Source organism: Python bivittatus, unplaced genomic scaffold, assembly GCF_059951505.1.
Source record: "Python bivittatus isolate LINGU-HERP-01145 unplaced genomic scaffold, Pbiv_v1 ctg000070_np1212, whole genome shotgun sequence".
NCBI lineage: Eukaryota > Metazoa > Chordata > Lepidosauria > Squamata > Pythonidae > Python > Python bivittatus.
In genome coordinates, this window is record NW_028277034.1 from 7,716,002 (window position 1) to 7,740,871 (window position 24,870).

At 41.0% G+C, this 24,870-nt stretch overlaps 1 protein-coding gene across 4 annotated transcripts in view; it reads left to right on the forward strand.

Moving 5' to 3' along the window:
- The first annotated feature begins 19,175 nt into the window (after nt 1–19,175).
- Nucleotides 19,176–24,870, forward strand: part of ACSL1 (acyl-CoA synthetase long chain family member 1) — a 41,642-nt gene continuing 35,947 nt past the window's right edge. Inside the window, exon 1 of one of the 4 annotated variants that reach the window (XM_007422696.3) lies at nt 19,176–19,327. The gene's annotated coding sequence lies outside the window, so the exon portion shown is untranslated. Of the gene's footprint in view, nt 19,328–19,548; nt 19,697–20,112; nt 20,137–24,870 lie in introns of those variants that run through there. The other 3 variants (XM_007422698.4, XM_088131724.1, XM_088131728.1) reach the window with 3 other exon arrangements.

A 24,870-nucleotide genomic window follows, 5' to 3' on the forward strand; every position in this document is an offset into this window, starting at 1 on the left:
AACTGTGTCACTGTTTTGCACAAATCATCTCCCAGTTAATTCCCCACCCACAGCTTTACGAAGATGTGACTTCTGTATGTGAAGATAGGTCCCAGTGTAATCATTTTTTCTGCTAACGTCAGTCCATTTCTGAAGTGTTGTGCATATGATATCACACTCACAATCAGGATGGAATAATTTCAGAGAGAGAAACAGGTGTATATGAACATATAGAAGGCACTTCCAGACAGTCACTTTGTGCTGCTCCAGGATCAGCACACACCTCCCTCTCCCATGTCTCCTTCTCACGATTGTTCTTTGATAGCCTGTCAGTTAATCTTCTGCTTAGTGTAGTGGAGGTGCTGCAGCAAAAATGGTTTTGCAGTGGTAACAAGGCTGGTGGACAGCTTCCCATTTGGGGGAATTGTCACTCTGTTCTGCCTTCAGGCTCCCACAGTCTACACCCTTCCTGCTGAGGTTAACGTACCATAATGCTGCATTAACTTTTTATCTCCTTTTAAAATGGAGTGGTTTATTGTTCTTCCTCACAAGTTTTTCAAATCCCAGTAGAGCAAATATAGGACAAGTCAAGAGTGAGGTTTGGGATTGGGACATTCACTGGATGCTATTTTATGTGCTTGTCTACTGGCCAACTGGGAAGGAACCCTGATCAATTCAGCTGAAGATCTCAAGAGTTTTGAGTGGGTTGACAGTGAGGATGGTTTAATATGAATAAGTTTCTGAGGGCTCAGAAGATGTCCCCTCTTTGCTTCAGAGTAGCATTCCACTGGCTGTGTTTTTTGATCCTGGACACAATATTATGCTCAACTAGCAGGCAGCAGACATTAATTTGTTTCTTCTCTCTTAAATATTCTGAAGACCCCAAGTTTTCAGTTCTTCTCATACCTATTATTACCTAGAACAACTAATGGACTGGTCTCATGGGATGGGCTGCAATATATTTGAAAAATATTTGCTTTTACCTGCACATAGACTTCAACATATATTTAGTATTTATTTACATCTAGCTATATATTGCACAATCAGATCAACTCAAGGTAGTTTACAAGAGCCCAGTAGAGAGACATGGTACTCAATCCCCACCTTTTTTGCTGCATGGACATCTTGAGCGCATAAGCAAAATTACTTTTTTATGAGGAAGATACTGGGAGTCATAAAAAACCAGGTATTGGCAAATGTTAATTCTTGAATAGTGGACATAGCGACACAAATATAAAAAGGCAGTGCTCTACTTAATCATCAGTAATGATGTGATAGAATTTATCATCAAATTGTACACTTTGCTTTACAAACTTCATATTTACAATGGGCATATTGGCAATCATTCCTAAACATTTTTTGATATTGATGCCCACTTACATGAACTTTTGTTCTGAAATCAGAGGCTAGTACTTTTATTAAGGTTGGCCACAAAATGTCTACTTCGAGTGCCACTGAGATTCACCTTTTGTTGCCTAAGCCCAAATTGTGTGTCTTGCTAAAGATAAAGTTACTTAATTTTTAGAATTGTTTGTCAGGTGATGTAGTTCAAAAAGCACAAAATGGAGAAGAAACAAGGAAGAACCTTTGAGATTAAAAAGATAAAGACTCAACTTCATGAAATCACCCATTTGGGGGGGGGGGGCAGGTTGTAACAATACAGAAGAGTAATTCCACTGATTTCTTTCAGGTTGGTTTGTTTGTTTTTTCAATTTCTCAGGCTAACCTGTAGCCCTGGAATTTCCTTCTAGTCCCTTTCCAAGTACTGATCAGATTTTACCTTTCTTAGCTTTCTTCAGGATCAGCCAAAATTGGCTCCATGTTGTCGCTTAACTGGGCTATGTATTTAAATTAAGTTACTTCAGTGCTCCTGTCTTGCAACATTTTGGGGTATGTATCCTTCCACTTAGCAGTAGAAGTGTGGAGTCCTTCTTCTCCATACAGCATCAGAAGCTTGGTGTCCACTGTTAAATTACCATCGTTCTCTCCACAAAAAGAGAAAAGCAAAAGGGAAAAAAGGAGCAGAAGAGAGCAGAAGAAAGAGCACACAGGAGAGAGAACAGAGAACGTTACCACTTAATCATAGTTTATTGTATTGTTTATCCTCCCACCTCAAAGCTATTATTGCTATAGCCTTCAATTATTTCTGTAGCACTTTTAATATGCATTATGGATTATAGTGTTCTGTCTTGTTTGCCCAGGCAACTAAATCATACTTCCTGTCATACACTGGTTACCTTATGATCTTAATTTTTTTTTTTTAAAAAAGCAACTGTTTTTCACCCTTGGTGCAGAACACAGCATTCCTTGTTGAAGAGGCATAAAAGGCTATTTCAAATTTAGAACATATCCCGTGGTGAATGTCAGCAGTTCCTCCTGCATTGCATGCACAAAGCATATTACTTTGTTTATTTTATCATTGTGAGAGGAAATTGACAATACCCAAACAATCTAGTTAGTTTAGCAGATGGTCTTGCTATCCAAGCCAAGTTTGCTAACCTTCCAGTAACATCCTGCGTAAGAAGGATGGAATGTCACTGCATGTTTGAGGATTCAAAAATAGATCTGCATGTGCGTTTGGCTTCCAAAGACAGGTTAAGGAAAAATGAATTTAGGGAATGAGAAAGAGCTCCAAGAAGACCTCTAAAAGTTGCTAAGTCTGATGCACTTTCAGATCGTCTACAGATTTGGTCTCTGGTTTTGGTTAACGCAAGGGAAGACAGGACCTATGTTATGTTTGTAAATAAATCCTGGGATATTTGTATAACAATATTGTTCAGAAGAGTCAAGGTCATTTTTAATCATCTTGCAGAATAATTGCTGCAGCTTATCGGAAAACATTCTCCATCTTCCTTGCAGTTTACTTAGTTGATTCTACTTATTGCATGTATCTTAATAAGTTACAGAATTTTTTTATTGATATGTTCTGGAATTCTATCTAGTAGAATTTTAATGTTTTAATGTTTATGTTTATAAGGTAAGGAGAACATTTAGTTTGTCCATCCATCCTATTCAATAGGAGGGGTGTCAACTGAAGACCTACCTACTCTCCTAAAGTTTCACCCTTGGAAAGCTCTTCCTCTAGAACTTCCCCCAAATGTCCTTCTCTTTGACTGCAATATCCTGGCTGGAGATGCTCCCTGCTGGAACAGCCTTCAGGAACTGGCTGTTCCACTGTGCCAACAGGAAAAGATGCAGGATGGGAAAAGCCAAGAGGGGGCATCTGAACCTGCTTCTGGCAGGAAATGCCTTCAAGTGTCAGTTGCTCAGTATCTAGCCAATAAGTAACTTTTCCCACTTGGGGAAGGTACAAGATAGGCAAAGCCAAAAATCAGTTTGAAAATACACTGCCTTTCCCTTCAAGCATTGTTGTTGGTTACCTACCCTGAATCTTTCCTCTTTTGGAAAAACAGAGGTCAGTCATTTAATTGCCTTTAATAACTCTGCCTTTACATTATAAAAGGACTATCCAGTTTGGGCCAATGGTTTGATCTAGGAATAAAGGGGGTGATTTCAGGAAGTTTATTCAGGGAAAAAAAGTCAGGACATTTGCTAATTCAAAGTTATTACAGGGGGTAAAGTTTGAGATACATCGTCGAGTCAAACATCAGGGTATAGGATTTGTCACATAGGAAGTCTGCAAGGTGAAGTAATGTTTAAGCTTGCTTATGGACATGTAGTAGTAACTACTGTGAGTGTAGAACAAAAAGCCAGAAAAAGGGAATGGACTGAAGTACATAGAGGAAGTTTACCTTTGTCTAGACCAGTGTTTTTCAAAGTTGGCAACTTTAAGATGTATGGACTTCAACTCCCAGAATTCCCCAGCCAGCATGGGAGTTGAAGTTCACACATCTTAAAGTTGCCAACTTTGAAAAACACTGGTCTGGAAGCAGACTGTATTGCGGTCTTTTGCTGGAGGTCCTACTTCCACCACCAAATATTCATAGTTCATGTATTTAGTAGTTACTCAGCATTGATTAAGGATTTAGGTTCAGTTAATACATAGAGTTTGATGACAAACCAAAAGCCAGTTTGGTGTAGTGGTTAAGGCATCAGGCTAGAAACTGGGAGACCATGAGTTCTAGTCCCGCCTAGGCACAAAGCCAGCTGGGTGACCCTAGGCCAGTCACTTTCTCCCAGCCCTAGGAAGGAGGCAATGGCAAACCACTTCTGAAAAACCTTGCCAAGAAAACTGTAGGGATTTGTCCAGGCAGTCTCCAAGAATCAGACACGACTGAACAGATTAAAAAAAAAAAGTACTTAGAGTTAAATTAGCAAAGTAGCTAGTCTGTCCCTTGATATCAATGATGAAATTTGAAGTAACTTCATTTCACTGTAAACAAAAGCAACAAAAATGTATAGGCACCAAATTAAAAATGTCACTGTTGTCTTTTTATTTATATACAGAAAGCCTCATTTCAACAAGCAATATGTGGGTCATCCAAAGTTCAGAGAAGTTTTGCTGAACATGAAAGTGGAATTGAAAGTTTGAGCTGAATTTAAGGCAAAGAGAGGAAAATTGAACTGAATTTGGGGCATATAAATGTTTCCTAGAAAAGAGAGAAGTCCCTGAAGAAGCACACCTATGCCTCTGATACATCAATAGTTCGAAGTTCTGAGGCACTCCATTTATATACCATCCTACCTCTTGTGCGCGGCTGCAAGAGCCATCAAAAATTTGCTGCAGAATTTTAATGGAAAGAATTAATAAATGCATGAACAGTAATAAGAGTAACAGTATTTATTATAAAATAATCATAATTAAAGCAAATTTAATTCTTCTCCTAGCTCACAAAATTCAGGTTCTGGTGCCACCTGCTCCAAAGTCAAGCCTGGTCTGTGGCTGAAGAATGTTGGGCACTCCTGTTCTAAAATAAAAAACATGAAGCTGCCTGATTCCACTGGTTCACCCAGTTCAGTATTTTCTGCAATTACTGCTGGCATTTGATACTGAATTCTTTTCCAGCCCTATATAGAAATACCATGGATTAAAAACAAAAGAAGAGAAAAAAGAAAAGAAAAGAAAAAAGAAAAGAAAAGAAAAACACTCCTAAGAATAATATAGGCAAATATTTGATTTCTGACTTCCTCCATCTTTGTTCTCCATCCAATTTATAGTATCTATTGGTACAAACTTTAGAAAATGTACTTTAAGTGTTGGTATTTACTTTGCTGTATAATCTATAATATGTATGGAAGCCATACTTGCTTAAATTTAGTTGGACTTCTGCTATGTATGTATACTGTTAGTTTTGCCATTGCTGCATATTCTCCAAGTTTACATTCCCAATCAGATATCTTTGGTACTATGCCTTTTTTCCAGTGTTGTGAATACTTTGTCCTTGCATCTATAAGCATGTATCGTAATAAGTTATGGAATTTTTAATTGATTTGTTATAGGAAAAAAACTGTTTTCATTTTGAATGTGATCCCTAAGATTCTCTGAATGGTGCTATCTGTGTCTTTCCAATACTTTTGCGGTTTTTTGCATGTCCACCGCATACGGTAGAATGTTCTTTCTGTCTCATGGCACTTCCAGCATTTATTACTATATGATTTATCTATTTTAGCCATTACTGATGGCATTCTATACCATCTGTAAAACATTTTATACCAGTTCTCTCTGAAACCAGAGCTTGGGGTAAATTTTATATATTTGTTCCACAATTCTTCCCACTGTTGTATCAGGACTCTGAAGTTTTGCAGCCAATTTATCATACATGTTTTTATTTGTTTGTCTCTGTATCATATCTAAGTAAACATTTATCTATATGGCCTAATAGGTGGTTTTGATTCTGAATAAGCATTTCAAATTCTGTCATTTTTCTTAATGTCCCTCCCTTGTTTTGTGGCCAGATTTTATTCTGCAAGCAATTTGTAGATACATCAGTTGCAGGAAGTTCCAGCCTTCACTAAATAGTTCTTGCTGTGTCTATAATCTATTTATGGGATTTGGGTGGACCATATTTACACGTGTAATTATACTCTTCTTACTGTAATTATCTCCAGTATGAAAATCATATCACCAACTAGAACCAAGCTGCAGAGCACTTTTGAGTTACATTACCTGCATTAACGATGTTCCTAACGACCTCTCACAGGCTCTCTCTGTTTGCCTCCTTTTTAAAGTAAATGTTGCTTTCTGTATGCTTTACAGTAAAAGCCTATCTTTGGCTGATTATATGGCAACTGCTCTGGTATGAAATATATTATTTTATCATGCCATGGAGATGGTAGTCTGGCTATAGTCCTGGTTACGCAGTCACCTGAATGGCAAGATAAATATAACCAATTGTTCCACACCTTAGGACTAGCAGCACACCCGTTGCTTTAGTAACCCTTAGTAAGCTAAAGTTGGAACTAGCACACTCCTTCTTCTCCAGAGTGATGCAAATCTTACCCACCTTAATCTTTCTGCCCTGTACTTTTGGGACAACCTGTTTGCTAAGCGTTTGACTTCCGTTTGTCTCCCTATTAAGCTTCTTTTAGCAAGGACATTTCTATGGGGCTTTGCCAACTTGAGACTTAAATATAGAACATAATCTTGGAATAGAATGTGGAGCTTGAAAATGCTTATGACCTCCCTCATTGGTTTCCAAAGTTATATCATTTTGTCTTTGCTAGTGGTTGACCTTACCTGGGGTCAGCAGCTAAGCAGGTTTGAGCCTGGTTAGTACTTGGATGGGAGACTTCCAGGAACATTAGTATTATTAGGTAGAGTGAGGAGTCAAAAAAGCATGCCAGAAGAAGGCGGAGGGAAATAATGTCCATGTTGCTGCCAAAAAAACTACACAGCCATCCAGAACTGAAGTTTGACTCAAAGGATATTTAGCTTTATCTGTACCTTTTGTTATTTATTTATTTATTTAATAGACTGGTCCCCCCCCCCATCTCCCCACAATGGGGGACTCTGGGCGGCTTATATTACAGCAAACCTCCAATTTAATTCCCCTTGGCTTAATTGACCTCAGGCATGATGGACAAAATTTGGATCTGGATGCCACCCCAAACAAAGTCCACCAAATTTGAAGTAGTCTGAGTGATTCATGTATATATCAGTTGCATCCATTTATGTCATTTCTGTAATTACCTAAATTGACTTAAGTATCAAAAATTCAAATTGAATGAACATTCAGTGTTAATGGTCACTCCTTCCCCCAATGGTCTACTAAACTGAGCTTTTATTGTAATTTTTCATTTTCATCATTTCATATATTTTATTTCATGGTTAAAATGTAGTCTACACATTAAACAATTTTTGGAACACATTTAATGTTCTTTGCCTTTGTTTACAAAATAAGGAACAGAGAGGAATCTGGATAAAATTAATAAAACTGAATTTGTTAGAAACTGTTGAGAAAATAGTTTTATAACAAAAGACGTAAACTATCACATTTTCTTCTTCCAATCAAGCTCATTTCAGTAGCAAGTATGTTCATATGTCATTCATTCATTCATTTCAATTTAGGTTCCGTCTGGTTCCAAGTGATTCTGGGCAGGTCACAATATATTACAGGTAGTCCTCGATTAATGACCATTTATTTAGCACCCATTCAAAATTACGACAGTGCTGAAAAAAAGGACTTATAACCTGTGCCTGAAGTTACAGCTGTTGCTGCATCCTTGCGGTCACATGATCAAAATTCGGGCACTTGGCAACCCACCCACACTTACAACTGCAAGGCGCTGCAACTCCCCCCACCCATATATCTTACCCCCCCCCCCATCTATGCTTTTTTGGCTGCCCTGCACAGTGCCACTCGTAATTAGAGGCCCAGGGCCTTCAGCAGTGTCAGCCCAAAACCCAGGCTTTTTGGAACACCAACAGGGTGGGGACCACATGGATTTCAGTTTGAATCCTCATTCCAAACTTTGTCCATTGTGACAAAGAAGGCATGCCTTTTAAGTCCCAATAGGTGACACTGTTTGATCAAAGGAACATACCAGCCAGGCAAAGACCATGGGGAATAGGCGGTCTGTCAACTAAACTGGCCCTATCCATGTAGGGCTGTATAAATAATAGCCAGCACCTTGAATTGCACCCAGAAGCTTACTGTCAACCTGTGCAGCTCACGGAGCAGAGGTATCACGTGGTCATCCCTGTCACTGCTCGCCTCTCTGCATTCTGGACCAGTTAAAGCTTCAAGTGGTTTTCAAGGGCAGCCTCACGTACAACACATTGCAGTAGTTGAGCCTTTATGTGACTAGGGCATGACTGACCCTCTGAAGGGACTTCCAATCCAGGAAGACACACAGAACTGGAACACCAAATGGAGCTGTGCAAAGGCCTTCTTGACCACAGCTGCCACCTGCTCTTCAAGCAGGAGGCGAGAGTCCAAGAGAACTCCCGCACTGCGCGCCACTCTTGAATCGTTACCCCATCCAAGAACATAGAACTGAAATGGGGGGAAAAGGAAAAAGCAAAGAAAGCAAAGAAAGGAGGCTGACAATCCTCTGAAACTACCGATTTATTGTGTATTTTGTTCCTATTACGTTTGCTGGTGTGATTTCTTCATTTACTTTTGCATAATTTTGCTGTATTTGGATTGCTCTTTTGTAAGTTACTTTAAAGGCCTTCTGAGTAGGAAGTCAGGCTAGACTTTTAGATAGGCTTGTAGGTCTTGAGGAAGTTACCGCAACTGCTTCTATTCCATGTGTTTCACTTTCTTGCCACACAATATATATTCGGATTTTATGGCATACGGCATAATCCAGAGAACAGTTATGAAGAAGTTCCCCTCTTGTTCACATGATTTTATCTGCTTGAAAATATACTCGGGACTGGAATTTGCAACTGTAACATCTAATGAAAGGGGCTATATTTTTTCTGTGGCAAGGAAAAGCAGTCGTCTAATGTGCATTGCTGTCCTTTCTGGGGTTAAGTTCTTACATATGAAACAAATTTGGGAGTGGAGCCTTCACAGCATTAAAGCTTTCGATGTCACACTCAACAGGCTGCCTGCATCAAAGCCTTCTTGGGTTAAGAAAAGCATCCATCAGTCAATCAACTAACTACAAACAGCCAAAGCTAACAATTACACCTGTCTCTGTTTTGCTGTAGATTTCTAATACACATTAACTGTCTTTACACACTGATGGAAAAGTTTTCAACTTCTCAGATGTCTCATATGACTATAAGGACAACTTGGTTTTCAATAACAAATGAAACCTTTCCTACACAGAATCATATTAACCAGTCTTTCCACTGTCAGCTGAAAGTCTGAAAACGAGCACATAACACCAGTTCCTGGTCTTTGTTCCACAGTAGTCATTTCTTTTCCCCAAAGCAAAATCATCCCCTTGGCTCTGCTTTCAGTCACTCTCCTAATTCCATAAGTATATAAAATGTAGCCAAAAGTTAATACAGAAACAAGCCCAGGGCTTTCCCTGAATCCTAAGCGAAAATCAGCAATTAGAAGCTGCATGTTTATAAGCCCATGCTGGAGCAGTTCCAAGGCATGGAAGGGAGTGGGATTTAAGCAGACTAAAGCTGTAAACAATGCAATGTCTGCCAAATCAACTATCTATCCATGCAGCTGATGAAACGATAAACAAAAGTTCATCCATATTTAATTTGAAGTGTAATGACATCCTTAGAGTTTGAAGATGCACAGGCCTGTTTGGTCCTCAGACATCTCTGATACTTTCTCTTTTGGTTGTTCTGGCATTATAGAGCAAGTAGTGATTGTGACAAAGTGAATGATAACATGTAAAGAAATGTGCCAATGTTGGAAAGGAGAGAGGCAATACCGTGTATTCGTATGCATCAGGGCCGGCTCTAGCACCCCAGGCAAAGTCCTATTCTGGTGCCCCGTATGGTTTGGCTCATCTTTCAGTGTTTTTAGGAATTTCAAAAAAGCACCCTCTTGTTTCTTTTTTTCTTCGACTTTTTGAGCCTTACATTTACAATTTTCAGTCCCGGACAATTTTTTTTCTTTTCTCGGACATTTTCACCCAACTTACAGTAAAAATTATTTACGGTGATTATTTAATCACAGTAAATCATTTTAATTTCATCAGCACCCATTGTTGTCATATGGCAACAATTCTGTGAAATTATATTTAACCCTTGAGGGGGTACGCTGCTGCCCAGAGTGTGCCGTTACTGCTTTTCTGGGTATAACTGCAGTCAGCTGATAGTCATGCAACTCACTTGCTCAGGACCTTCCTATCAGACCTTCGTCTTGCTTCAGTAGTATTATCAGCTTCCTGAGGTCCATAGCTTTAATAATAATTACTTTTTTGTCTCACTTCAGTAGTATTATCAGCTTCCTGAGGTCCACAGCTGTAATAATAATTTCTTTTTTATGATTTGCAACATCTGGTTAGTGTGCTGTTTACTACCACTCGACCGACTTTGTGGGTAAGCTCTTTTGAAAAGCATAGAAAGAAAAAGTTCTAAAGCAACAAGGAAAGATGAACAGATTTTATCCTGATATTGTGTATTTTGAAAGTCTCTTCCATTTTGGCACCCCTTAAAATTTGGTGCCAGGGGCAACTGCCTAGGCTCCCTCGCCCTACAATCAGCCCTGTACGTGCCCTTTCCTAATACTACCATCTGTTCAGGTAATCATGAATTTAAACTGTATGTACATACAGTTTAAATTACAGCATTTCATATAGTAGAGAAATCAAGGTCATAATCACAAATATGCTGACTAATGGTTAACTCGACCCATGATGTATTGAATTAATTCATTGACCTAGGTAATGTATTACAGTCCAACATGCTGAACTATAAAGAAAGCATCCTGGCTTGGTTTACACAATTCATTGAGCTATAAACTAGCTGGCAACCTTTTAGTCTGGCATGTATCCGGCCCAAGAAATCAGTGGAAAAAGGACAAGAATGGGAGTGACTTTGAACTGCCACAGAAATCCCATGGGGAAAGGCTCACACATATCAGGGATAACTGGTGAACTGTTCTTCTTATGTATGTGTATATACTGTATCAGTAATAAGTTTATTGAGAAATTTTATTTGCGATTTACTGTAGTATACTATAATTACTACCAGTTAGAATGCTAGAGTAGGATAGATAGTAGAGCTGTGCAAATCTACAGCACTTCTTTTTGAATTCTTAAAGCAGCTGCATTATTATTGCTGCTGTTGCTGTTATCCTGGCTGCTTTGCAAGCTGGTCCCACCAGATACCTCCCTAAGATTCTGCTTTAATGATCCAAACAGAGAAGCTTTGCAGGAGCCTTGCCTATTCTGAAGCAGCTGTTTTGAAAGCTCTGCAATAGTTTAAAAATAGGGTGGGAAACTGAAAGGTAGGAAGGGACTTTTCACCTTTCATAACTGTGCAAAAGAAGAATTTGGGGGAAAAAATAGCTTGCTATTTTTGCTGAAGGTGACTTTAGACCAGTCATTATGTTTCTGCTTAATTTACCAGACAAGGTTCTTCTGCGAATAAAATGGGCAGTACAGGTGCATTGGAGAAGAAAAGGAAGCATTGAAAAAAAAAATACACACACACCCATCTTCAACTTGTGATGGTCATGCCTACATATAGGAGCAAGTGTCATTGAATGTAAGAATTCTAATATATAAAGTTAACTTCTAGAAAAAGGGAACTTTGGAGTGCTGATTAATAACAATAAATGTTGATTTTTCTCTTGGAAAGTGCATTTTATAAATGTGAGATTATGCTGAGAATGTTTACTTGTGTTTTTGGCATTTGATCCCCTTTTTCTGAATTCTTTGTGATTGGTACTTTAGTAACCACTGTCTTGTTTGGTTTGGCAGTCAGAACTAAGCTTTGACTGGTTACGGTGTAATTGTTTAAGTGAAGTGGGCAATTTAGCCCCTAAGGAGGAAAGAGAGAATCTTGTTATTAGTGTTTTAAAACAGAAAGTTTACCTTCTTGTGGAACTAGAGGTACTGCAGCAAAAAGGACCATGTGCAAAACAAGAAGTGAAGATGGCAGTTATGGCAGTAAGTCCCATCTGTTTTATATATGCATTGACGTGTCCAAAGGACAATCTTCAGTTATACTGTCACAAACATCATATTGACTCCCCCCCCCCCCAGGGAACTGCTGACCTGAGATCACATCATGTCAGCCTTACCAGATAGACCAGACAGGAAACGGAACCAGATGAATTAATTCTACTTTATTGTAAGGCTACATTAACAGAATCTTGCAAATCTGAAAGTACAATTCTCTCTCCGTCTCCTTTACACTCCGAGAAATTAGGGAGGGTCTCTTCTGAGCATCTTGCCCCAACCACTATCCAGCTCCAGGCTATGATGTCTCTTATCTGACTGTTCCCTAGGCAGCATCTCTGGGCCCACTGTCCCAAGATCATTCCCATATACCATTACATATTGCTAATATCCAATGGATAATAGAAATACAAGTCACCCTTTGCAAGTTCACAACTTAGTTACTACAACAAGTAAAATGGGCAAGAATTGAGAGCAAGGGCTTTCTACACCTTCAAATCAGTACCATCAAGTGTTGTGGCAGTGGTGGCTGGAAAGGATCATGGAGGATCTTTTAAATTTGGAGGGAGTATCTGACCCCCTTGTGAAAAAAATAGTTGAATCAAATATAACATTGTGCGCATTGTGGGTGGTGAAATAATGTGGAGAAGAGAGCCGAGGAAAGATCTGCTTGCAGAAGACTGGTTGTGTCCACAGGAGTGAAGGAATTAAGCAAGGCACCAGAGGGATCAATGTCACCCAAGGGAAGCTGTTGGGAGAACGCATGAGGAAGCCTTGAGAGAGAATAGGCTCATGCAGTGTTGCCTAATGACATTAATCACTTCTGTGTCTCTTACCCCTTGCTCCAGACAACCATCAGGAAAAAGGAGGTGAGAGAAACAGAATGTCTTTGTTTCTGTAGACCAAAAAGCAAAGACTTTTTGCTTGTCTTCCCCTCCCGCACCTTCTGTGATTAGGGAGCCCCCATTAATAAACTGGGAGAACTCTTTAGATTTACAAAAGAAAACATGAATTTGGGTTGTACTTTACAAGTTTGTGTGGATAAGCTTTAGGCTATTTAGGGCTTAGCAAAACAGGAATGGCAGCATTACTATCAAGCAAGGGCAGTGTGAGCTGTTCTAGTTCTCATAAATTCCCCTGTGAGTGGACTCTGGGAATGTAAATAATAGACAAGCATGAAACTAGAGAAAAGCAATCCTTTAAGAAGAAAATTACCAATAAATAGATAAACACCAAAGAGAAAGAACATGCATTGTCACACAGGGATTTAGTGTCAATGCAGCCCATTATACAACATATGCAAGAAATCCAGTTGATGTAATATTGTAAGTGTTCTAACTTATTTCATAACTTGTGCTCTAGCAGAAATCTGCAACTGGAAATATTTCATTTTTATGTCTGTATCATGCAATAATTATATAAATATTTTTTTAAAAGGTAATATTTTCCAGTAAGATTCCAGGGGGTGGATCTGTATCTGGCTTTATTTCCCGGTCAGGAAATTAGGGAAGTCTGTGGGGATTTGTGTATATATGCATATGTGTCAAAAAAGTCAAGGTGGCACTGTAGTCATGCAGTCAAAGCCCTGCTCCCTTTTTACATGTGTTGAAAAATGCATTAAAAGGGGGCAGGGGTTTGATTGCATGTCATGGCATCACCCTTTGTAGATGCCCCTGCAGGAAGTAATAATAAACATCCAAGAGTGCACCATGTGGATATTTGGTTCATTTCCTTTTGGTTCACAGGTATGATGTTGGGAGCTTCATGGGCATTGTGGTGTAGCATGATTCTCTAACATAGGAATGGACCCTGATTTGGAAAACAAATTTTATTCCTGAGGCACGTATGCTACTTTATTACTGCACTTCGTTTTTTAGACAATTATGGCCTTCCCAGAATAACTCACATAACTTTGGGGTGGGGGGAAGGAGACCAATGTTGCCTTCTGGGTTGCAATCTAAAAAAGACAACACAAAATAGATGAAGAATGGGGGGTGGAGGGGGAGAAAGGGTGAGGTCAGAAACAATTGGCAAACAGTACGTTGGCATTTAAATGCAGTGTAAGGAAGACTGATCGCCCTTTCCTGGAGCTGTTGCTTAAATAGTAAATTGTGGTTCTTGTTCTTTTGGTCAGTGAATGGGCCCAGAACTTCTGTGAATGGCCAGAGATCATTAGCCTTCAACTTTCCAATAGCAGACCAACTGTCAGAAGGATTTGAGGATTTTTCACCTCTCCAGGATAAGCAAAACAAGCTTCTGCAGGCACTCTGTTCCTTTACCAAGATTTATGATGTAGCATCAAATGTCAACCCCACTAAGCAGACCAGACCATGAAATCAACTCCACAGGATATCTACAACTAGTTTTATTGAGACTGGCTATAATAAGAGAATCTTGCAAGTCTGATTTTGCTGTACCTCCTCCTCCTTCTTATTGTTCAGTGAATTGAAGTATCTGTCTGAGTTGCTTCTGAATGTTATATGGACATTCTGGACTTAAAAAATGCCTTAGGGCTTGTTGCCTTGGCAATAGAGTCTGCATATCTCCATCAAGGTCATCTTCCTTACTCTGTACACCAGGTTACCTCAGTCCTACCATACAAGGATTGAACTTGCCTGTCTGGTGAGAACATCTTGGGGAGGCCTCTTAAGAGCCCCTCCTTTCTCTGAGAAGGACATGGACGAGATGATCTTCTCTGTGGTCATCCCCTACTTTGGAACAGGTTACACTTAGAGGTCTGTAAAGCTCCCTGCTTTGCAGTTTTTAGAAGACCTTTAAAGATAGCTTTATTTCACTGGACCTTTAACTCTAGATAAGATTTATTGGTGTCCCTCTTGGGGGATGTTTATTTTTAGTGTTGGTTTTTTATATGATTTTGATGTGTTTTATTGTAACCTTTTGTAACCCACCTGAAGTCTTTGGAGTTGAGCAAGCCTTAAACCCTATAAAATAACAAACAAAGGAAGGAAGGAAGGAAGGAAGGAAGGAAGGAAGGAAGGAAGGAAGGAAGGAAGGAAGGAAGGAAGGAAGGAAGGAAGGAAGGAAGGAAGGAAGGGGTTACAAGAATTCCAGCAACTGAACTTTTTCCTTTCTAAAACCAATATTTCCCCAGTATACATTTGGTGTGGAAACATTTATTTTCCGTACAGCTGCCTTCCTGTCAAGTGCCAAATTGATCGATCTCTTCACTGATAATGGAGGAGTTTACAAGTGGTTGCTTACACAACAGACTCCTGAACCTTGATCAGTCTGAGAACCAACAATTGTACATCCTTCCTTAGCCATATAAGAAGCCAGAATAGCCTCTTTAACATCAAAGGTCCTCAACAGTTGTAAGGTATGCACAAATGACCTTGGGAGTCAGGAGGGAGAGCCACAGACTGGACTACCAGCATGTAAAAGATATCTCAGCCCACAGAAGAGGGGATGGCGTGGGAAATGTTTCAGAAGAGGCTCTCTCTAGTTTTTCAGAGAGCAAAAAGAAAGAGGAGGAGAAATACTTCCAGTCATGCAAGATTTTGTCAATGTACTCTCACAATAAAGATAGAGCTAGTACTCCTGGTTATGCTTCTTGTCTGGATTACCTTGCAGGGCTAACATCAATAGGCATCAATAGACTTTTGAGAGCATGTTATGGGTACTCTCACAAAGTAACTGCATCCAGAGAGCATTCATTAATGGCTTCACTTCAGCATGGAGGGAAGTATTCAAATGGTCTTCAGTGGCAGCTCCATGTAGAATGCATTGCAATAATCCATGTGCAAGGTCATCAAGGCATGAGTGACTGTAACAAAATGACTCCTAGTCTAGGAGAAGGTTCAGTGGCACACTAGATGCGTCTGTGAGAAGGCTTTCTCGGCCACAGCTGCTCTCTCTCCTTCGAGCAGGAGCTGTGAGTTCAGGAAGTTCCCCCCAATTGCTCATCAGCTCTGTGTGGGAAAGAGGGAAAGTCACCATAAAAACAATGAATCCATAGCCACTTGGTCTTTTCAGGGTTCAGTTTAAATGTGTTCTTCCTCCTTCAAATCCAAACAGTCTCTAGGTACAGCATACTGACGATACCTGACCCCATGTTGATTGATGACCATAAAGATATTAAATGGGAGGGATGAGAATGCCAAGTCCTGAGACACCTCAAAAACCAGGAGCTTTGGGTTGGACTTCTCCATACCTGACAACACTGACAAAAATCAGCCATAGAAAAGGGAAGAGAACTACCACAACATTGTGCCATCTTTTTGCAAACCCACAGCTGGTCCACAAGACAACCATGAAGTATCAAAAGTCACTGCGAGATCAAGAAGAATAGTCACACTATCCCCAGCCCAGCTTTGCTCACAAGTCATCATCAAGTGTGAACAATGTAGTCTCCATACTGTGTTCTAACTTGAAACAGGTCCAGATAAATAGCTTCTTCCAGGGCCCTTCTGGAGCTGTAATTTGTCCACCTTCTCAACAGTCTTACCCACAAAGGAAAAGTTGGAGAATGGATGATAATTATACAGAATCCCTGGATGCAGCAATGGCTTTTTGAGGAGGGAGTGTACCACTGCCTCCTTCAAGGCAGGCAGAACCACCCCTCTTTACCACGTGGCTCTAACCACCTCCCAAGGAGGTGTTTTGGAAGGCCTTAACAAACCAGGAGGGACATGGATCTCATAAACAGAGGATCCTCTGTGTGTGTGACTTTGAGTCGGTTTTTGACTCTTGGTGACTGCCTGGACAATTCCTTGCAGTTTTCTTGGCAAGGTTTTTCAGAAGTGGGTTGTCATTGCTTCCTTCCTAGGGCTGAGAAAGAATGGCTGGCCCAAGGTCACCCAGCTGGCTTTGTGCCTAAGGCAGGACTAGAACTCAGAGTCTCCTTGTTTCTAGCCTGATACCTTAACCACTACACCAGACTGGCTCACCATGAGGATCCTATCCACTTTCTAAAAAGTCACAGAATCAAACATTTCCGAGGTAATAGGACAAGACCATTCTTGGCCAGTTCAAAAGGATCTGTCCAGTCAAAATCTGACTTAGGGTGGATCTGAACAACTTTATCCGCCAGATGCCTAGAATATTTCTCACAATAGCCCTGTAGATATTCTTGTGACTCATCCCTCCATAGCAGGGAACAGGCCACTTTAAACAGGGCCTCCAGGTGCTACCTGCAACTGCAAGAAAAATAACTGCAGTTTGTGCTCCTATTGCCACAATATAACCCCTAATATTGGCTTGTAGACAAGCTCATTTCTCCTTTCTCCAGTGGTGCTCTAGGTGTCTCTTCTGTTGTTTCATCTCCCAAAGCTCTTAAAAAAAACCAGGGAACCTCTGAGAATTGATAAACAGGGAGAGGCTGCATAGGAATAATTCAATCCAAGGTTCTCATCATACATGAGATACAGAGACTAAGACATCAGTTGAACTGCCCTGTTGAACTGCCTACCAGATCCCTAGGAAAAGCCCCAGACTCCCTCTGAAACCCATCCAGGTCCATTAGTCACCAGGGTAGGCCGATGGAATAGATCCTATGTACTTCCCTGTGGGGGTGGGGAATGAAGCAGCCCCAGCAAGGTGAAAACCAGACAAGCATTTAACAGAGGACTGATGGTAATATCCCGTACCTTCAGATCATGTCACTCTGCCTTGAAATAAAAACCAGACCTAGTGTATGACCTAGCTGGGCCCTTAATAACTTGGGTCAGGTCCATGGTTGCTGTTGTAGTCATGAATTCCTGAGCTGTACCAGACTCTGTGTCACATGAGGGCAGGTTAAAGTCCCAAGGACTATCTCAAACACCTAAACGCATGAAGCCCCCAGCCTTTCCTTCTCTAGCATATACCAACACTGTCATTTTCTTTGCATTTTGTCACACTGCAGAAAACTTGCTATTAAAAGATGAATGTTCAACCTGGTATCACCACACCTGATGTTGGGTTATTGGCTGAAAAAGAATCCCTAACTAGGAAACATAAATAATTCTAGAAATTAGAAATAACAAAAACATCCTCTGAATATCTGTGAGAGGTCATGGCCAGAATATCCAGGATTTACTACTATCTGACTAAACCTGTAAGTCAGACTCAATTTCAAAACATTTCAAAACTGCTGGATTTTAAAGTCTAGCTGATATACACATAACACCAAAACCACCTTCAGGAACAGTAAATACTAGACTTTTTAGAAGGTTTGAAGCAGTTCAAGCATTCTTACAAAGCTTCTTTGAACCTTTGCTTTCTCTCCAATCTCTATCCATCACATTTTTGTTCATACCCTAGTATTCTGGCTTTTCTGCTCAACTTATCAATCAGTCATCTGTGGGAATGCGTGGATACATGTATACGAGGGAGGCAAACTGTTAAATTCAGTGAGATCTGTGTCTAAGTAAGTATGTCTCCGTTGAGGAAATTCAGTAAAAAGCACAAACAAGGTTGCAGACTTTAAATAAAACTTTCTGTTCTTTCCAGGGGAGACTGAATAAATCTTTCGGGTATGCTTTGAAGTGAGAATAATCTTACTTGTTAGTACTTATTCTCTCTGTTTATAATCCCGTATCTTAATATGAGGGGGACTTAAGAGACGTGTATAGGAATGCCTTATTGTCAATCTTTCCGGTGTGTATGTGCAAAACAACAACAACAAACAACTGGGGAGACCGGGGAACCGTCGCTTCCGGGCTCTGAATTCAGCCAAAGCACAACCCTGCAACCTGTTTTTCTCGACCGAATTCATTCCCGAGAACATGCGATGCAATGATGCAAATGCTAGAGGGAACGGGTGGATTTCTGGCGTCGTAACAACAGCGCGCGCTTCCCCGAATTACGAGCGCAGGTCATTGAACGCACGTCGCGATACCCGAACTGTACCCAGCGAGCCCCGAGGCCGTCAAAGCCACTCTCAGTGGACTCTGAGCATGTGCCGAGCGCTCTTCCCGAGACCCGCACGCAGAGATCACGTGCGGAGCCGCCTGGCTTCTGGGACTGGGGCTGCCCGGGCCGGCTTCCGACGCTCCGTCCGCCGCGCCGCGCGATTGACTGCCCTTGGCATTGCGTTCCTTTCGCCCTCCTCCTCCGGCTCCCATTGGTGCGAATGGCGCGGAGCGCACGCCAACCGGCTCGCTTCGCTTCTAACTGGCCCGAGTGCCTCTCGCGTCCCTGCGCTTACTGGAAAGGCGGGCCTGGCGCGACGCAAGACACTCGGCTGCGCCGCCTCCCTTTCGTGCGCTGTGTTTTCTTTCCCACTCGCTCGCTCTCTCTCTCTCTCTCTTTCTCTTCCCCTCTGCGGGCGACTTAAATAGGGCAGCGCCGGGCGCTCCCACGGCAGAACGCTTGGGCTGCGTAATTGGTGGCTGCCCGCTAGCTTGCGCCCAGGGAAGCGTGCCCGGGAGGAGACGGGACGGGGCGAAGAGGAAAGCAGGTGGGTGAGCCAGCAAGGCTGTCCTGCCGCAGGCGGGGCGGGCCCCCCGAGGCTCCTGGGGGTAGCGGGGACTTTCCCGCTTCTCCGCAGCCGCGACCGCCTCGCCTGCCCAGACGGACCCTGCCTTTGCGCCCGTATGCCGACCGGCCGACCAGCCTAACCTGCCCGGCCGGCGCCGCAGCGGCACCGCTGCCTCTGGCGGCGCCCGGAAAAGGGGGCGGGGAGCTGGGACAGTAAAGGAAAGGAGCCGCACGTCAGGAAGCCGGGGGCTTAAAGGTGGGGCCTCCCACCCCGTAGGCCGCTCGGAGAGGCGCTTTCCCGTCCTAGCCCCTCCGATCGAGCCAGGACTGCAATAGGATCGTTTTCTAGGTCTGTATTGGCTGGACGCAGCCTATCAGCGCCGGGAGGAAATGGGTTGTTTCGCGGCGATGTTTTCCTTTGGGTCAGTTAAGCCCCCCTTTTGCGGGTGGAGGGTTGTCTGGGACCACTGGGTTCCGGGGAGATATGGGCACAGCTGTTCGGAAGGGGAAGGTGGAAGTGGTTTGGTGCCCTCGCCCCGGCTTTTGTTCTGTTGCCGCATGGGGACGTTGGGTTACAGGAGAGTTGTAGACGCGTTCCTTTCTTCGATCGCATTTGGATGCACACCAGTCTTCCGCTCTAAAACTTAATATTTAGGCCCGTAAAAAGGACTGAGTCAAATTTCACTGCCTCTGCTATAAATTGTTCTGTCTGAATTTATCAAGGGAATTATATTGCTCTGGCCGGCTTAAGATCACATGTGTTTGATGGAGCCATTCTGCAATGACAAGGTAATTTGCAGTTGTGGCACTTTGCCCGTGAACTCCTAGGCAAGACTTCCACTATGTGCCTTCCCTTGTAATCTTCCTCTGTTTCCCACTGCTTCTTCCATCCCTTTTTAGGCCTGTCTTTCTTCTGGAAGTACCTAGTGCTTGTAGTTGAAATCGTAGTTGAAATGAAGATGATTTTTTTTTTTTGCCTGTACGTCTCCAAACGTTGAATTGCTCCAGAAACTATCCCATTCTCTGGAGTAGATTGCAGGACCTCTTTTTTGTTGTTCTCGCTAATGTGGTTGTAATTTACTGAGCCTGTTGCTTCTTTTGCAGATCAACATTGGGATTTCCTTCTTCAGGAGAAAAGGCTGGGGTTTCATTCTCTCTTTTAAAATGTCGCTGCTTTAGAAGCTGCTGATCAGGATCAGCCAGATCCCATTTAACATGTATTAATGATGTCTGGTCTTGGCTAAGATTTTAACACATCATTTTAGCTTGATAGCCAGATTCTAGTCATGGGGAAAGACTAGTCAAAAGAGAAAGAGTGAGCACCTCTTCTGGATTAGTAGCTGGATAAAGGACAGGAAAAAAAAGTAGAAATACATGGTGAACTCTCACAATGGCAGGTTAAACCAATATCTCTTTAAATGATTTAAATGCTTTCATTAGACATAAGGATGCAAATATGTAAAGGCAGAGTTTGTGTCACTGTACATGTGTCATCATTTTGATGCAGTCTTGGTTTGCTGGAGATGCTTGTGCTTCTGTGTGGAGTATCATTAAGAAAAGGATATAAATAAATTTGTCAATATCTTAATTTCTGATAACAACCATATCTAGAATGTGCATAGTTCTGCTCACCACGTAGTACTTCAAAAATATATATATTGTAGAGCCATCAAAAGTGCAGAAGGCAATCACACTGATCAAAACTCAGCTCAAAAAGGCTGAATAGATGGATGGTAATGGTGGGTATAATTATGCATGGGATGGAAGAAGGAGCTCAAAGACTTCTTTCTTGTAATACTGGAATCCATAGTCCTCCAATGAAGCTGAATGTTGACAGATTGAAAAGCAAATACTTTTCATGCAGCTACATTTGAATTAAAGAATTTGTTACGCCAAAGTGTAGTGACAGTCTCTGACATTTAGCTTATTTTTATTCATGGAGGAAAATGCTATCAAAGGATACTAACTATGGTGGCTTAGAATGTATTATCTCCAGTTTCAGATATATCATGTAATAATACACCATACAGAGTTCAAGCGTCTGGCTTGGGGTTGTCCTTACAGGCCAGTCTGTTTGGTTACACTAATGGCCTTTTTGTTGTTTCCAGTATACCAATTTCTCAAAGTTATGACACTAATGCTCTGAAACTCATGTTTGCTTGTCTCTAATGAAGTGCTGCTTAAATACTGACTTCTGAGAACAGAATTTGTTGCCTAATTATCTACTGTTCTGAAGCAATGCAGAGCCAGCAACTAATTGTGATGTTTGCTCAAACACTTAAATCTCCTTATTAAGGTGCAAAATGTTAGACTTATTGCTATTAAATTTGGAAATGTGAAAAAAAAACAAATATTGGATTGGATATAGGTTATGAATCTGTAGGAAGGTGAGACAATATAAATTACAGTTTGTCTTTAAACTGAAGTTTAGTATACTGTCAACCCTCCCTCAAAGAAATAAAACTTGCTTTCAGGAAGACAGAATCTTAGAGGAAGAAGCTTGGTTATAGGTGGACTTTATAGCTATGTGATGCTTATAATACCATAGAATCTGAAGGGGCATTTAACCATTAGCCCATTCGTGTCCAAATTAAAGCATTTTTGATAGAAGCTTCCATCCAGCTTCTGCTTTAACACATCCAGAAGATAGGAATTTGTCACCTGTCTAAGGCCTGGGTTCTATTGTCCTACCATCAAATTACTTTTACTGCAGTGTTTGGAAATTTTCCATAAGGTTCAACAAGAATCTGCCTCCTGTATTGTATGGATTTAGAAAAGAAATCCACAAAGACAATCAGTTCTCTGAATCCAACTATAGCAATGTTTTATTTCTTAAATGTGACTATCATAACGCTCTTTTCATAGCCTAAGATATTATTTTAATAATCCTTTTCAATTACAAAGGAATACAGACAGGGAAAGTGTTCCATTACATTTTTTGTTGTTGTATAAAGCTCCAAGATCAAAATGTAGTTCAGGCTTCTTAGAAAGCCTTACAGAAAAGTGCCCTAAGTCTGTCATATATTGATTAGTAAGTGGATTAATGTATGTCTAATTCAAGCAGCAGTGTAACTGTAATAATGAGATGCCAGTGCTTAGTTGAAAATATTTAGAAAGAAGTGCAAGAGTGTACATATATTTATGTTTAAAACATTTTTGAAGTGCTGTCTATTCTAAGTAGGATTTCATAAACATTTTACTACGGTTGGGCATGTGGTGAAATTTTGCTCCAATATATGTTAGCAACACACCAAAAATAGCTGATAAAAATGATTTTGGTTTTTCTGAATGCTTTTCTTTCAGAGGTTTGAGGAGTTTAAAATGTTCATGCAGCAGTGTGTCTTTTAATTCTAAAATTTAGTTCATTCCCTCATCAGGAAATTACATAGCAGACAGCTGATCGCATGGAGAAAGTATCTTATATTTCCTATATTTAACAAGAGGAAATAATGGTCAGCTCTGACTTGTGCCTCTGCCCAGACACTAAAGGTTTTACTCGGTATCAGAAGTGGGTATTTTTTAATGTTTCTAGATTTGCTCTGGCTTGATACTGTAAGAAGGAAGGGGCAAGGAGTCCTTTCTCTTGTTATTGGTAACTGATTTTTTTTTTTAACCTGTTCAGTCGTGTCCAATTCTTAGAGACTGCCTGGACAAGTCCCTGCAGTTTCCTTGGCAAGGTTTTTCAGAAGTGGTTTGCCATTGCCTCTTTCCTAGGGCTGAGAGAAAGTGACTGGCCCAAGGTCACCCAGCTGGCTTTGTGCTTAGGTAGGACTAGAACTCATGGTCTCCTGGTTTCTAGCCTGATGCTTTAGCCACTAGACCAAACTGGCTCCCACAATTGATAATACTACAGTGAAGTTAAATAGTTAAGCAGCCACCAACTCATGGCAATATTTCAACTGATCAGTTGACTCCCTCCTTTAATTTTATCAAGGCAACCAAAGTAACTTTTTAGCCACATAAGTGTTCCTAAAGCTCCTCACATTGGAGCAACTGCATAAAATGCCTCTGCTAATCAAACAGAAGATGTCCAATGTCTATGAGACCTCCAAGCTGAGGGACAGAAGAACCTGGTAGGTTGTCTTGCCCTGCATTGGCATGAATTGAACATCACCCCTGATTAACTTGGCAGTTTGTTAAAATAACATTTGATCGCTTTCCTTGTCTATATCTCAGTTTGAGCTATTAAGCAAAAATGGACTTCTACCCCAGATTGGGCTGATAAGTAATTATTTTGCAGCATGCCATTTAAGAATAATGGAGAAGTCTCCTCTTTCAGCTGTTTCCCTAAACTATTTTGATGTCTGTCAACTCCCCCACAAAGCTTAATTTAAGATAGATTTCTCAGATATTGACATCTCTACTAGTTAGAAAATGGAGAAAAGAGCTGCAAAGGAATGAATGCAATACCATATATTAATTTTAATGACATATCTTTTACTCCAAACTGAAACTAACAGATGAGTAGCGCGGTTGCTAAAAGCGTCATACTTAGCATGGGATGGAACTGATTTCTAGGACAATGCTTCTGATTAAGCAGGCCATTATAGATCCCGCCCCCCCTTCAAATCAATCAGCAGAGCTGGAGGGAGAAAAGCCATTGGCTCCTCTGTGGTAGCACTGTGCTGAAGAAGTTGACAGTTGCCCTCGAATGATGTCTGCCTACTGGCAGACAATAGAAGAGCATTCTGCCCTCTGTAAATAGATTATTGTACTTGGCAAAAGGAGGAGGAGGAGCTTGGAATGAGTACACTGGGCCAACTTGGATGAGTGTTGCTAAGCTGAGCGCAGCTGAAAAGACCACATCTTGGCTGATTCAGTATTTTACTTAGGCGTGTGTCAGGAGGCCTTTTCTGGCTAGAAGCATAGTATTCATTTGACTAGCTGAGCAAGATATACGAGACAGGGTCAGAACTCCCCATGTATAGCCCTTTCACTGATGGTTTTCTAAAGCTAAAAGTTTTGGTAAATGGATAATGATCAAATTATTTGTTGCATTAAAGTTACAGCTATGAACGTATAATCAAAATGTTTGTCTCATCCAGCATTTAGGTATTTGCTGCTCGGACAACAGTATTTGAAGGTATTGGCCTGGTTCACATATAACGCTTGGTTTTGACTTAGACGTGTGAATCTGCTTCTCTGTTGTGGACTCTTAAGAGATTGAAAATAAAAACACTGCATCATAATGCCTTTAGAACAGCCATATGATAGCTATTGACTCAATGCCTTTGTGAGCTCCTCTTATCTATCTAGTTGGACTTTGTGTGAAAAGAAGAGGTTAGATTAGATAACCCAGTTTTTCATAACTTGTTGCCCTCTGGATATGTTGGACCCTAGCTATGCTGGCTGGAGACTCTGGAAAAAGAACTGGATTGTTGAAAACTGAGTTAAGAGCCGTGTCTGTTCAGTTCAAAACCTGACGTCTTTCAAGTATTCCTTAAAGTAAAGGAATACTTTGAAGTGTTCCTCTTGGATAACATTTTGTTCTTTTGATTCTTTTCTTACCAGTCTAATGGCCCT